We start from the raw sequence: 13,120 nt of genomic DNA, 5'->3' as shown, positions 1-13,120 counted from the left end.
GCGCGCTGCTGACTCTTGCCGGCGCTCCCCCGCCTGAGGGGCACGCTGCTGACTCTTGCCGGCGCTCCCCCGCCTGAGGGGCGCGCTGCTGACTCTTGCCGGCGCTCCCCCTGCCCGAGGGGCGCGCTGCTGACTCTTGCCGGCACTCCCCCGCCTGAGGGGCGCGCTACTGACTCTTGCCGGCGCTCCCCCGCCTGAGGGGCGCGCTACTGACTCTTGCCGGCGCTCCCCCGCCTGAGGGGCGCGCTACTGACTCTTGCCGGCGCTCCCCCGCCTGAGGGGCGCGCTACTGACTCTTGCCGGTGCTCCCCCGCCTGAGGGGCGTGCTACTGACTCTTGCCGGCGCTCCCCTGCCTGAGGGGCGCGCTACTGACTCTTGCCGGCGCTCCCCCGCCTGAGGGGCGCGCTATTGACTCTGGCCGGCGCTCCCCCGCCTGAGGGGCGCGCTATTGACTCTGGCCGGCGCTCCCCCGCCTGAGGGGCGCGCTATTGACTCTGGCCGGCGCTCCCCCGCCTGAGGGGCGCGCTATTGACTCTGGCCGGCGCTCCCCCTGCCCGAGGGGCGCGCTATTGACTCTGGCCGGCGCTCCCCCGCCTGAGGGGCGCGCTATTGATTCTGGCCGGCGCTCCCCCGCCTGAGGGGCGCGCTATTGACTCTGGCCGGCGCTCCCCCTGCCCGAGGGGCGCACTGCTGACTCTGGCCGGCGCTCCCCCTGCCCGAGGGGCGCGCTATTGACTCTTGCCGGCGCTCCCCTGCCTGAGGGGCGCGCTACTGACTCTTGCCGGCGCTCCCCCGCCTGAGGGGCGCGCTACTGACTCTTGCCGGCGCTCCCCCGCCTGAGGGGCGCGCTACTGACTCTTGCCGGCGCTCCCCCCGCCTGAGGGGCGCGCTACTGACTCTTGCCGGCGCTCCCCCGCCTGAGGGGCGCGCTACTGACTCTGGCCGGCGCTCCCCTGCCTGAGGGGCGCGCTACTGACTCTGGCCGGCGCTCCCCCGCCTGAGGGGCGCGCTACTGACTCTTGCCGGCGCTCCCCCGCCTAAGGGGCGCGCTACTGACTGTTGCCGGCGCTCCCCCGCCTGAGGGGCGCGCTATTGACTCGTGCCGGCGCTCCCCTGCCCGAGGGGCGCGCTATTGACTCTGGCCGGCGCTCCCCTGCCTGAGGGGCGCGCTACTGACTCTTGCCGGCGCTCCCCTGCCCGAGGGGCGCGCTGCTGACTCTTGCCGGCGCTCCCCCGCCTGAGGGGCGTGCTACTGACTCTTGCGGGCGCTCCCCCGCCTGAGGGGCGTGCTATTGACTCTGGCCGGCGCTCCCCTGCCCGAGGGGCGCGCTACTGGCTGTTGCCGGCGCTCCCCTGCCCGAGGGGCGCGCTGCTGGCTGTTGCCGGCGCTCCCCTGCCCGAGGGGCGCGCTGCTGACTCTTGCCGGCGCTCCCCTGCCCGAGGGGCGCGCTGCTGACTCTTGCCGGCGCTCCCCCGCCTGAGGGGCGCGCTATTGACTCTTGCCGGCGCTCCCCCGCCTGAGGGGCGCGCTACTGACTCTGGCCGGCGCTCCCCCGCCTGAGGGGCGTGCTACTGACTCTGGCCGGCGCTCCCCTGCCCGAGGGGCGCGCTACTGACTGTTGCCGGCGCTCCCCTGCCCGAGGGGCGCGCTACTGACTGTTGCCGGCGCTCCCCTGCCCGAGGGGCGCGCTACTGACTGTTGCCGGCGCTCCCTTGCCCGAGGGGCGCGCTACTGACTGTTGGCGGCGCTCCCCCACCCGAGGGGCGCGCTACTGACTCTTGCCGGCGCTCCCCCGCCTGAGGGGCGCGCTACTGACTCTGGCCGGCGCTCCCCCGCCTGAGGGGCGCGCTACTGACTCTGGCCGGCGCTCCCCCGCCTGAGGGGCGCGCTACTGATTGTTGCCGGCGCTCCCCTGCCCGAGGGGCGCGCTGCTGACTCTTGCCGGCGCTCCCTTGCCCGAGGGGCGCGCTGCTGACTCTTGCCGGCGCTCCCCTGCCCGAGGGGCGCGCTGCTGACTCTTGCCGGCGCTCCCCTGCCCGAGGGGCGCGCTGCTGACTCTTGCCGGCGCTCCCCCGCCTGAGGGGCGCGCTATTGACTCTTGCCGGCGCTCCCCTGCCCGAGGGGCGCGCTATTGACTCTTGCTGGCGCTCCCCCGCCTGAGGGGCGCGCTATTGACTCTTGCGGGCGCTCCCCCGCCTGAGGGGCGCGCTATTGACTCTTGCGGGCGCTCCCCCGCCTGAGGGGCGCGCTATTGACTCTTGCGGGCGCTCCCCCGCCTGAGGGGCGCGCTATTGACTCTTGCGGGCGCTCCCCCGCCTGAGGGGCGCGCTATTGACTCTTGCTGGCGCTCCCCTGCCTGAGGGGCGCGCTATTGACTCTTGCGGGCGCTCCCCCGCCTGAGGGGCGCGCTATTGACTCTGGCCGGCGCTCCCCCGCCTGAGTGGCGCGCTACTGGCTGTTGCCGGCGCTCCCCTGCCCGAGGGGCGCGCTACTGACTCTTGCCGGCGCTCCCCTGCCCGAGGGGCGCGCTATTGACTCTGGCCGGCGCTCCCCCGCCCGAGGGGCGCGCTACTGGCTGTTGCCGGCGCTCCCCCGCCCGAGGGGCGCGCTACTGGCTGTTGCCGGCGCTCCCCTGCCCGAGGGGCGCGCTGCTGACTCTTGCCGGCGCTCCCCTGCCCGAGGGGCGCGCTGCTGACTCTTGCCGGCGCTCCCCCGCCTGAGGGGCGCGCTATTGACTCTTGCCGGCGCTCCCCTGCCCGAGGGGCGCGCTATTGACTCTTGCTGGCGCTCCCCCGCCTGAGGGGCGCGCTATTGACTCTTGCGGGCGCTCCCCCGCCTGAGGGGCGCGCTATTGACTCTTGCGGGCGCTCCCCCGCCTGAGGGGCGCGCTATTGACTCTTGCGGGCGCTCCCCCGCCTGAGGGGCGCGCTATTGACTCTTGCGGGCGCTCCCCCGCCTGAGGGGCGCGCTATTGACTCTTGCTGGCGCTCCCCTGCCTGAGGGGCGCGCTATTGACTCTTGCGGGCGCTCCCCCGCCTGAGGGGCGCGCTATTGACTCTTGCGGGCGCTCCCCCGCCTGAGGGGCGCGCTATTGACTCTGGCCGGCGCTCCCCCGCCTGAGTGGCGCGCTACTGGCTGTTGCCGGCGCTCCCCTGCCCGAGGGGCGCGCTACTGACTCTTGCCGGCGCTCCCCTGCCCGAGGGGCGCGCTATTGACTCTGGCCGGCGCTCCCCCGCCCGAGGGGCGCGCTACTGGCTGTTGCCGGCGCTCCCCCGCCCGAGGGGCGCGCTACTGGCTGTTGCCGGCGCTCCCCCGCCTGAGGGGCGCGCTATTGACTCTTGCCGGCGCTCCCCCGCCTGAGGGGCGCGCTGCTGACTCTTGCCGGCGCTCCCCCGCCTGAGGGGCGCGCTGCTGACTCTTGCCGGCGCTCCCCTGCCCGAGGGGCGCGCTACTGACTCTGGCCGGCGCTCCCCTGCCGGAGGGGCGCGCTATTGACTGTTGCTGGTGTTCCCCTGCCGGAGGGGCGCGCCATTGACTCTTGCCGGCGCTCCCCTGCCGGAGGGGCGCGCTACTGACTCCGGCCGGCACACCTTCTCGCTAATTCCCCAACACCCGGGAGGTGGGGCCGAGGCCTGCTACAGAGACCATTGCTCTCCATCGCCCCTAGGGGCTCGGAGGACCGACCAACACCCGTCACACAGATACATCCTGCTAAATAGAGCTTGTAATAACTTTTGCATTAGTTCATAGAATGGAAATCCTTCCCATTCATATATTAATAAACATTAAAATGGAGACAGAAATTTACCAGGCTCCAGGGAAGCTTCTGTCTCTTCCATTCCTGGTTTTGGTTCTGCAGTGGGCCGTTCCTCAGGGGGTCATCAAAAAGCTCCTCCGAGTATGGCCCCAGGACGTGCTGCAGCTTCTCTTTCACTTTGCTGGCTTCATTCGGCTCCTGCTGCTGTCTCCCATCAGTCCCCATGCTGGATTCTGGGGAGAGCAGGGCACTATCCCAGGTGACCAGGTCATCATGCACCCTGTCGGCTCCATGCTCGATGCAGGGCCCAGCACCTAGCCAAAGTCCTCCTAAAACAGGCTTGATGTCCACAAGTTGCCCAATGTGCTGTTCTGGTCCCTTGTTTTCCTGTACTTGTCTTGAGCCACTTAATCTGCTCCTTACACTGGTCACCAGTCTGGTAAATTTCCAACACCGGCAGCTTCTTTGCTATTTGCTGGTCTGTGTGGTCATTCTTACTACTCTTACTAAAATCCTCTGATTTGCTGGCCTCACACCAGAGATTAAGCAAAATCTGGCTGTGCGCCTGTGACTATGAAGCTGTGTGCTTTGCAAAGGACGTCTTCTGGTCAGTGACCATTGCAAACTCAGAAGGTTCTCCATAGGTGTGTTTGCAACTCGGCAGTCAGAAAACAATGGAAGGGTTAAAACCTGACTCACCAAGCTGCTGCACTCCAACAAAGCAGTTGCTGCTGTTTCCATGGAGTCAATTGAGGATGCCTCGTACAGAGAGATCAAAGGACGTTTGCCCATGGGATTGGGAGATACTTTAGGAGGACTCCCAGGACCTGAGTCCAGGGTGGTGGTGCATCTACACTACAATGCAATAGGGCTTGAACGCTGGGTCCCAGCTCTACTCAGGCTCAAATGCTCCACCCCAGCAGGGTCCTAGGACACTGGGTCTGAGCCTGAGTCTGAGAGATGTGTGTGTAGATGAAAGGCGGATTGGCCTCAAGCCTGAATTTGAGTCTGGGCTTACATTGCATTGTAGACATACACTGAAAGTCTTGGCTAGGAATTAAGCCCAGAAAACACAGCCTGGCTCAGTGAGTCCTGTTCCTATGGACACCGTGTGGCAGGACCAGTATGTGTGTGACAAATCCACCCCTTTCCCCAGCACACGCTTCAATCCAGAGCTGTGCAAGAGAGATCCTCCACTTTGGGCACTAGGACCCAGGCAGTGCCGCCCTTTCCCCCCCTTCCATGGGGAAAAACTGCAGAGAGGAACCAGCCAGAGACTCCCGCAGGAGCAGCTGCAGAAGCAGCCAAAAGCAGGGACTTTGGAGGATCACAGAACTTTCTCCAGTTTTGACTGGACTTTCTCTGCCCCCCTGTGCTGATTGGCTGTTTTTCCAACCCTCCCCTTGTCACAGTCTTTTCACCTGAGCATCACTCCATGCCTGCCCGTACTGCCCTCTTCTCCTCTGCCCTGTTCCCTCACCCCTTTCCTTTCCCTTCCCTTTTCTTTCCATTGAGTGGATCTCCTCCCAATTAAAGCCCAAAAAATAAAAGTGTAGCCCTAACATGTTTGCTGCCATCACAGTTGTTCACCTTTCCCCCACCCAGTGTCTGTCTTATCTAGTTAGATTGTAAACTCTTCAGGACACGGACCACGTACTACATAGTTTGTACAGCGCCTGGCACCTGGCACCTGGCACCAACCATTCTTGGTTGACTCTTAGGCAATACCATAATAAACATAACTGCTAATAATAGTTTGACTTAATTTAGCTAGTCACGTAATGCACTCCTGGTAGATGCTCTGCTGCCACAGTGATGAGGGCTCTGTAAGAACCAGAATAATATAGAAAAGGAGTACTTGTGGCACCTTAGAGACTAACCAATTTATTTGAGCATAAGCTTTCGTGAGCTGTAGCTCACTTCAAATAAATTGGTTAGTCTCTAAGGTGCCACAAGTACTCCTTTTCTTTTTGCGAATACAGACTAACACGGCTGTTACTCTGAAACCTGTCAGAATAATATAGAGCTCTTATTGAATGGAGAATAAGTTGCTGTCCTCCAAACAATATCTTTGCATGGTTCTAGTCAGAAAGCATGTTCTCTGCTTGTGACGCCACTTATTACATATAAATATTCATGCCTTCTTTTAGTTAATGAAAGCAGCTCCTAGTATTACTGACTATGATTCGGCACGCTCAGTGCAGGACTGTGCTGTGCTCAGGGCTATTATTTATAGTTGAAGCATGAGATTTCTCAGAAACAAACCAAGAAATAAAAATCACAAGAGAAAATCTGTAGGGGAGATGTTCCTTGAATCACTGAGGACCAGAGCATTTGTCTATTAAAAACAATGCGGGATTTTGAAAAATATATCATATATCACGTGTCTTACCCTAACATGTAGGAGCCTCAGGCATGGACTAGAACTCCATTGTGCTAGGCACTGTACAAACACAGAATGAAAAGACAGTCCCTGCCCCCAAACAGCTTACAATCTAAGTATAAGATACGAGACAATGGAAGGATACAGACAGGGGAATACGAGATAAAGAGACAATATTGCTCAGCAGAATCGGCAATGGTCTCTGTGCACCAGCTGCCGAACCATTAATAATTTTTAAATGTGCACTGTTGGTGTCAGTGTTTACGCTGCTCCAAGGGAAGGAAATGTGGGAAAGGAAAGGATCTGTTCTGATGAGGTTTCATGTATGTTTCCTACTGCTAATGAAGTCCCCTTATCCAGGAACATACACAACATCTACTGTGCTCAGTGTCCAGTTCTCGGGCAGATGGAAATGTTTTGGCAGCAAAATGGGGAAAAAGACAAACAACATGATACAAAAAAAAATCTTCCCAGAAGTTTACCAGGTCTGTTTTCAGTGGTGTAGTAAGCTAAGCCTCTGCAACATGGGCCTTTAATGTATGTGGCAGAGCTACAATGGGTTCTTTGGCAAGCAGGATTATACTGTGGCATTAGCCTAACAGGAAATCATTTGTTAATTGTCCATTCGTATTGCTGAGACAAGGGGGAGAGGGACTATCTTTTACTGGACCAACCTCTGTTGGTGAGAGAGACAAGTTTTTCAAGCTTACACAGACCTTTTCTGTAAGTCTGGGAAATGTACACAGCTAAATATAAGAGGAATATTCGGGGGAGAGGGTGGCACAGCACCACCTGGGCCAGCCCGCTTGGGGGGCAGGAAGGGAGTGCCATGCTTCCAGTCCTGCTCTGCCCCCAGCCCAGCTCTGCCCCCAACGCCATTCAGCCTCCTGTCCTGCTCTGCCCCCAGTCCCACTCTACCCCCAGTCCCACTCTGCCCCCCAGCCCAGCTCTGCCCTCATTCCCACTCTGCCCCCAGGCCAGCTTCACCTCTAGCCCCAGCTCCTCTCCCACCCCCAGTTCGGCCCCCAGCTCTGTCTTCAGCCCAAGCTCCCCTGCTGAGGAAGCCTTGGCTGTGCAGTAATGGGGATTGGCAGGGGAGGGCACAGACAGATTCTCATATTGGTAAGGGGGGAACATGACTGGAAAAGTTTGCGTACCACTGATTTAAGTTGTGCATGGGCTTCGGGACATCCCTCGGCCCTGGGGTGGATGAGACCTGTCATTAACTGGCCCTGTTGCGGAGGGGTACTAATGTCTGTTTATAGGAAGGGGCCCAGGTCACAGCAGAAGGGGCTGAAGAAAGAGGGAGTGTTGGTTACAGTAGATTGCAAGCGGAGGGAGAGTTCTCGCCACGCCAGCCAAAAGGAAGGGGGCTTGTGAAGGCAGCACGTCTCCTCCAAGCCATGAGAGCTCCCCCGATCCCACCCCACTTCCTCTTACTTTCATCCTGAGCATGAAGGCAGCTCCTAAGCCCCCGTGAGGCAGGGCATTGCTCAGCAGGGCAACCATCTCGCCTCCCACAGGCAGGGCACTTCAAACCCCCAAGGATCGGACTCCATACTAGTGGGCTATAAGGAACCAGATGATGCCCCCTCCCCTTCCAGGCCTCTCCTGCTTCCCCAAGTGTTTCAGGTCCCTCTGCCACAGCCTGGCCCCCACTCCTCCATCTAGCTAGCCAGCTACGTTCTCTCAGTTGCTCCCCTAACCTTGCCAATGTGAAGGGGAGCGATTAGCATAATCCCGAGACAAAAAGCCCCCTAAAGCCAGTGTTCAGGTTGGCAGCACCACTCGGTACCTTGGGGTGAAATCAGTTTACCAGGGTGGAGCAGTTAGTTGCAATAACAAGGGATTTCAGTGGCTTGGTAGCAGAAATGGGAGCATGTCACTCCTAGGTAGCCTGTTCCAAACCAGCACAAGTTGGAACCTACTGGCAGCACCATCTGCTGCCTTCTTATGTGGCCTGGGTGAGATGAGTCAGGGCCCTAGAGCTTAAACCTCTGCCCATGGGTGAGTTTCACCCTATATGATTAAAGGATTTCAGGTGAGCTAGTGCATTTTTGAGGGCCTGTCTAGTGGACGGAGCATTGGACTGGGATTCAGACGACCTGGGTGCTATTCCTGGTTCTGCCATCGGCTGGGTGACCCTGCGCAAGTCACTTCCCCGCTTTGTGCATTAATTTCCCCGCCTGTAAAAAGGGGATAATGATACTTACCTAGTTTGTTATGTGCTTTGTGATCTATGGAGGAAAAGCACTCTATGAGAGATAGGTATTATTATTATGCTATACCTCAGGTGCATCTCCAGGACTGTCAGTCCAGCTCCTTTCACTAAATCCACACCATTTAAAAAAACCCATAGACAGTTATTTGAATGTTAATGTTTTTGCCTGTATACCTCACCCGCCCTTGTTTTGCTTAAATATCGTACGCTGTAAAGCTGACAAAGTGCTACAGTAGAAATCAAGCTGCTGTGGTCCATGCAGTCATTATGTAAAAGTGCTGTCAGTACGTATGATTACTCAGGAAGTTGTGTTCCTAAGGCATAGATCTGTCTTCTGGAAATAAAAATGCGATCCCATTCTTTAGCGATAGCTATTGACCCCTAGCTTGATGAGACCTGGAACTCAGAACACGTTTCTTTCCCTTCTAGTTCTTCTCAAAGGGCCATGCTACATTAAACCAATTAAACCAACAGCCTCAATTAAAGGTCTGTAGCATCATCGATGGCCAAAAATAAAAGTGGCATTGAAATGCAAACTCAAAAGTGATGTCTGGATTTTCCCCTTCCGTAATTAGTGAGACTCTCATTTGCAGGACTGGCTAGCCCTGTGTTTAGCACAATCAGGGGAAATGAGAGTTAGTTTCTGCTGTCTCTGTTTTGTTAAAATGTCAAACTGTGTTGCAAGCAAATTGATTTAGGCCGATTTGGTTCAGCTCAGCACAGCAGCATCCTATATCATCTCTCTTCCTAGCCACTGCGGAGCCTTTGAAAAGGCACAGGGAGGACTGATGTTGTGTTATACAATCTCTTGAATAAAAAGATTGGCAGCGGTAGGAAGAAAACAGACTGGCTGCTGCATTGTCAATGAGGATGAGACCCAAATCTGGTCTTGTTCTAGGCAGGTGCAAATCCCATTGAAATCAATGGAAGCTGTGGCCACTGTGATCCAGCTGAAGTTGGTATTATGTCAGCAATGGGGAGGAGGGATAGCTCAGTGGTTTGAGCATTGGCCTGCTAAACCCAGGGTTGTGAGTTCAATCCTTGAGGGGGCCATTTAGGGATCTGGGGCAACTATGGGGGATTGGTCCTGCTTTGAGCAGGGGGTTGGACTAGATGACCTCCTGAGGTCCCTTCCAACCCTGATATTCTATGATTCTATGATTCCCTGGGTTCTGCTGGTGCAAACCACGGGGCAGGCCTTCAGGAGAGGCAAGTCTGCCAGGTACCAGCTATCTGTAAGCCTTGCTCCTTCCAGAGCTGGATGGAGCAGCCCTAAGTGAGGGCAGCAACAAGCTGGCAAAGGGATGTAGTGGTTCCGGTCCTCCCACTGAGGGAAGGGGTCTTACTGAGCCCCAAACAAAACTTGAGAGCAGACTTCCTCTAGGCTTAGTAACTGCTAGAGTTTAATTGATACAACTCCTTAGTGTAGCTGCAGTTATACCTGTATTAAAATGCTGGTGTACATAGTTAAAGTACAAAACCTATGTGTAGGCCAGCCCTAAGATTTGCTTACCCTGTGCTTCTGGATGCTGTCAGCCAAATGTGACAGCAATGATGAAAATGAGTAATTCTTAATCTTTTTAAATTAACCTTTGAGGTAATGTGTGTTCACACCCCGTGCCTATTTAAAGCCTGACTCATTTATCAGGATGGGAGCCATACATTAGGTTCCCTAAGAGCGCAAAAATCACTGAACACAAACAAAATGTCTTGTGCTCAGCTGAGTCGCGCAGTGTTCTCTTATGTGATTTCAGGATATCATTATTTACTGTAGATTTGATTTTGATGGAACCGCTTGTGGAATAAGGTGCTACCCAATGTGAGTAAGGGGGGCAGAGTCTGCCTCTTTAAAAAGAGTTTTCATCCAGGCTAACTGGATCAGGTTTATTCTGTAACTTTCTGTGTAAATCCTCCCCAAAGATGATCTGCCAGGCAGAACTCCTGAGCTGACAAACTTGCCAGCGTCTTTTCCTAAATGGGGTTTTCCATTAACATATGTTGGAGGGGAAATGCTGAATAAGATTTTTAAAGTATTCTCCTTTGTAGTTAAGGAGGCAACATGGACTCATGCACAGGGCCCGAGACTGGGCAGCAGGAGACTGAGTTCTAGTCCCAGTTCTGCTACTGACCTGCTATGTGATTTTTGAATAAGTCACTTCACTTCTGTTTCCCATCCCTTTGTCTTTCTTGTCTATTTAGATTATAAAATCTCTGGGGTGGGGACTGTCTGTTACTACGTGTTGTACCGCACCTCACACAATGGGGCCCCAATCTCAGTTGGTGCTGCTGTAATACAAATAATAATAGCAGTACTGAGAGAGTGACACATTTGGGGGATGTCTTATGTAACATGAATGTCTGCACCTTGTCATGTTTCTCTTTCCATCGTCACCAACCACACATACCCTTTTACTTGCCAAGTAGACATCTGCTGGTGCTCATTTTGCATTCAGTTCATTGGCTAGGCAGTCCGGTCTAGTCCTTGGGACAGGCTAAAATCAGGACCCGTGGGCTTTCCACCCAACTTTAGCACTGACTTGCTGAGAGATCGCAACTTTACTTAGCCATAGGAAAAATGTAGACATTAACATTTCCTTGCACTACAGGAGCCCTTTCAAGTCTTCAGACTGTGGTTTAGCAGGAACCTCTCAAAACATGGATGGTTTCAAGTGAGTTTGAGTGTTCTCTCAGGTAGGATGCTCTTTAAACTAGGTCTTAAGACAAATGAGCACGTGAATGGATTAACAGTTATTAACACTGATGGAATTTACTCCGAGATGTTGTTAAACCCTAAACCAGTTGAAAGACGTTCCAGTGAGATCAGTAGATTAGATGAATTGGTGTGCATCTTCTTCTTTACGGCTCTTGGAGATAATGTGAGATAATCCTTGGGATTGGGCAAACAGGACAAGTCAACAGCCTGCAAGTGAGAGTTTATGAATGCTGTAAAAGGAGAAGGAGTAAGAGATTCATAATGGATACATTATATGAAACCCATCTCAACCAAGGTAGAACCTGTGCGATGAACATATATTTGGCTTATGAAGCCAGAGGAGACTGAAGCAAAGAGACAGGTCTGAACATCTCCAAACTCTGGGGAAGTTCCTGTTCAGACCAGAGCTTTGCCACTACAGCCCATTTCTAATTATTATTTTGGCTAAGCAATACACCAGGTTACTAGGAGCTTTGTGTTAGTGCATTACATCTCTATATTAGAGTAAGTCATGGTCAGCTTTATTTAATTGTCCATACCACATGGGCACATGCAAAGCACTAACTAAAATCCCAAAGTCCTGCTGATGCATTCCTTGTGCCTATGGAAACTAGGATGAATCCCTTAGGGGCAAGCTCCTCTTTAGATGCTTCACAGATGTAGGACTGCCGGGGAGGGGGTGGGGGGAAAGGGGGTGCTCTTCTAACTTCAGACATTACATGCCATCAAAACTGAAGATGGAGAGACCACCTCCGGCTACGAGCTCTGATTAAAGGCTTACTTCTTTAATGCAAGCGGGAAAAACTCTGTTCACGTTCTGGAGGAAAGAAATTGCTGGAGCAGCTTCAAAATAAGTGGCAGCCTGCCAAGGAATTGGACATGGCCAGTGATACAAAATGGGGTCTGAGTCTGATCTCACTTACAACTACTGCCACTCAGCAATAGCTCTCATGAAGTCCATCTAATCACCTCAGCGTGATGCGGGTCAACACCAGGCTTCTGACCCATAAAATTCACTTCCCCCGCCATCGCTGTGAGGCTTGTCCTGTACATGTGTAGTAATTCATTTGGGCAATGCTTTCCTTGTCATGCCAATGAAATGACTAAAACTGTGACAAAGAGAGAGGGGAAAATGCATTTTCCAAGCAACCGTGAGAAATCAATATTTCCTTCTCCTTCCTTTGCTCACTGAAGAAAGAACTACAGATTTGCTTTGAAAATGTTGTGACAGATGTAGATGGTGCATAAGAGACTTCGATGGTCTGAAAAGAATCAAGGCAATTGCGGTTTACCAAACCAGGTGAAACTAAGCCAGGGATTTGTGGGCAAAGGAAAAGAGAAAGAATGGGTGAAGAGGTGGCTGCTGGCTAGTATTTGAGAAAAAGAGCATTTTCCCAGCATGAATGTCTGGTTATTGAATAAAATAAACAGTGAAAGAAACTGGTAAGCACTGTAAAACGAAATCAAAGTATCTTGCTATTTCTTGAGAAGACAGCAACGTCCTAGCCGCTTGCAATAAATACTGAACCAGAGCAAATGTTGCTTTTTCCTGGACTCAGTCGTCTCTTACCATGATCTCAGTGAATAGGTTTACTGGGGAAAAGTCATAATGGTGAATATAAATTTGGGTTCTCATCTCGCTTACAGCTGCTTTACATTGGTATAATGCCATTTGGTTTCAGTGGAGTAGCTCAGGATTTACACCAACATATGTGAGAGGGAGTGAAGCTCGAAGGGTACAATACCACCATCCATGAATGAGCCAAATTTGCTCCCTCCTCTTTCCATGCCACTATGAATTACTGGGAGTTACTAATTCTCAGCACCAGTCAGGATCTGAGCCAACTGGGAGTCAGATCCTGTTAATCGGCAAGGCCTTCCTTGTGCAACTGACTCTTTATGGGCAGATCCCTGTGCATGGATGGGGCCTCTTTATCTTCAGTGGAGATCTCCTCAGGCACAGACATCCACCTGCACTGAGTCAGCTACAGGATCAAGGCCCTTTGCTGTGATCTGAAAAGCTGTATTCTAATACTGAGCACAT

The sequence above is a fragment of the Chelonia mydas genome, chromosome 2 (genome assembly GCF_015237465.2).
Source record: "Chelonia mydas isolate rCheMyd1 chromosome 2, rCheMyd1.pri.v2, whole genome shotgun sequence".
Classification (NCBI taxonomy): Eukaryota; Metazoa; Chordata; order Testudines; family Cheloniidae; genus Chelonia; species Chelonia mydas.
This window is presented reverse-complemented; position numbering follows the sequence as displayed.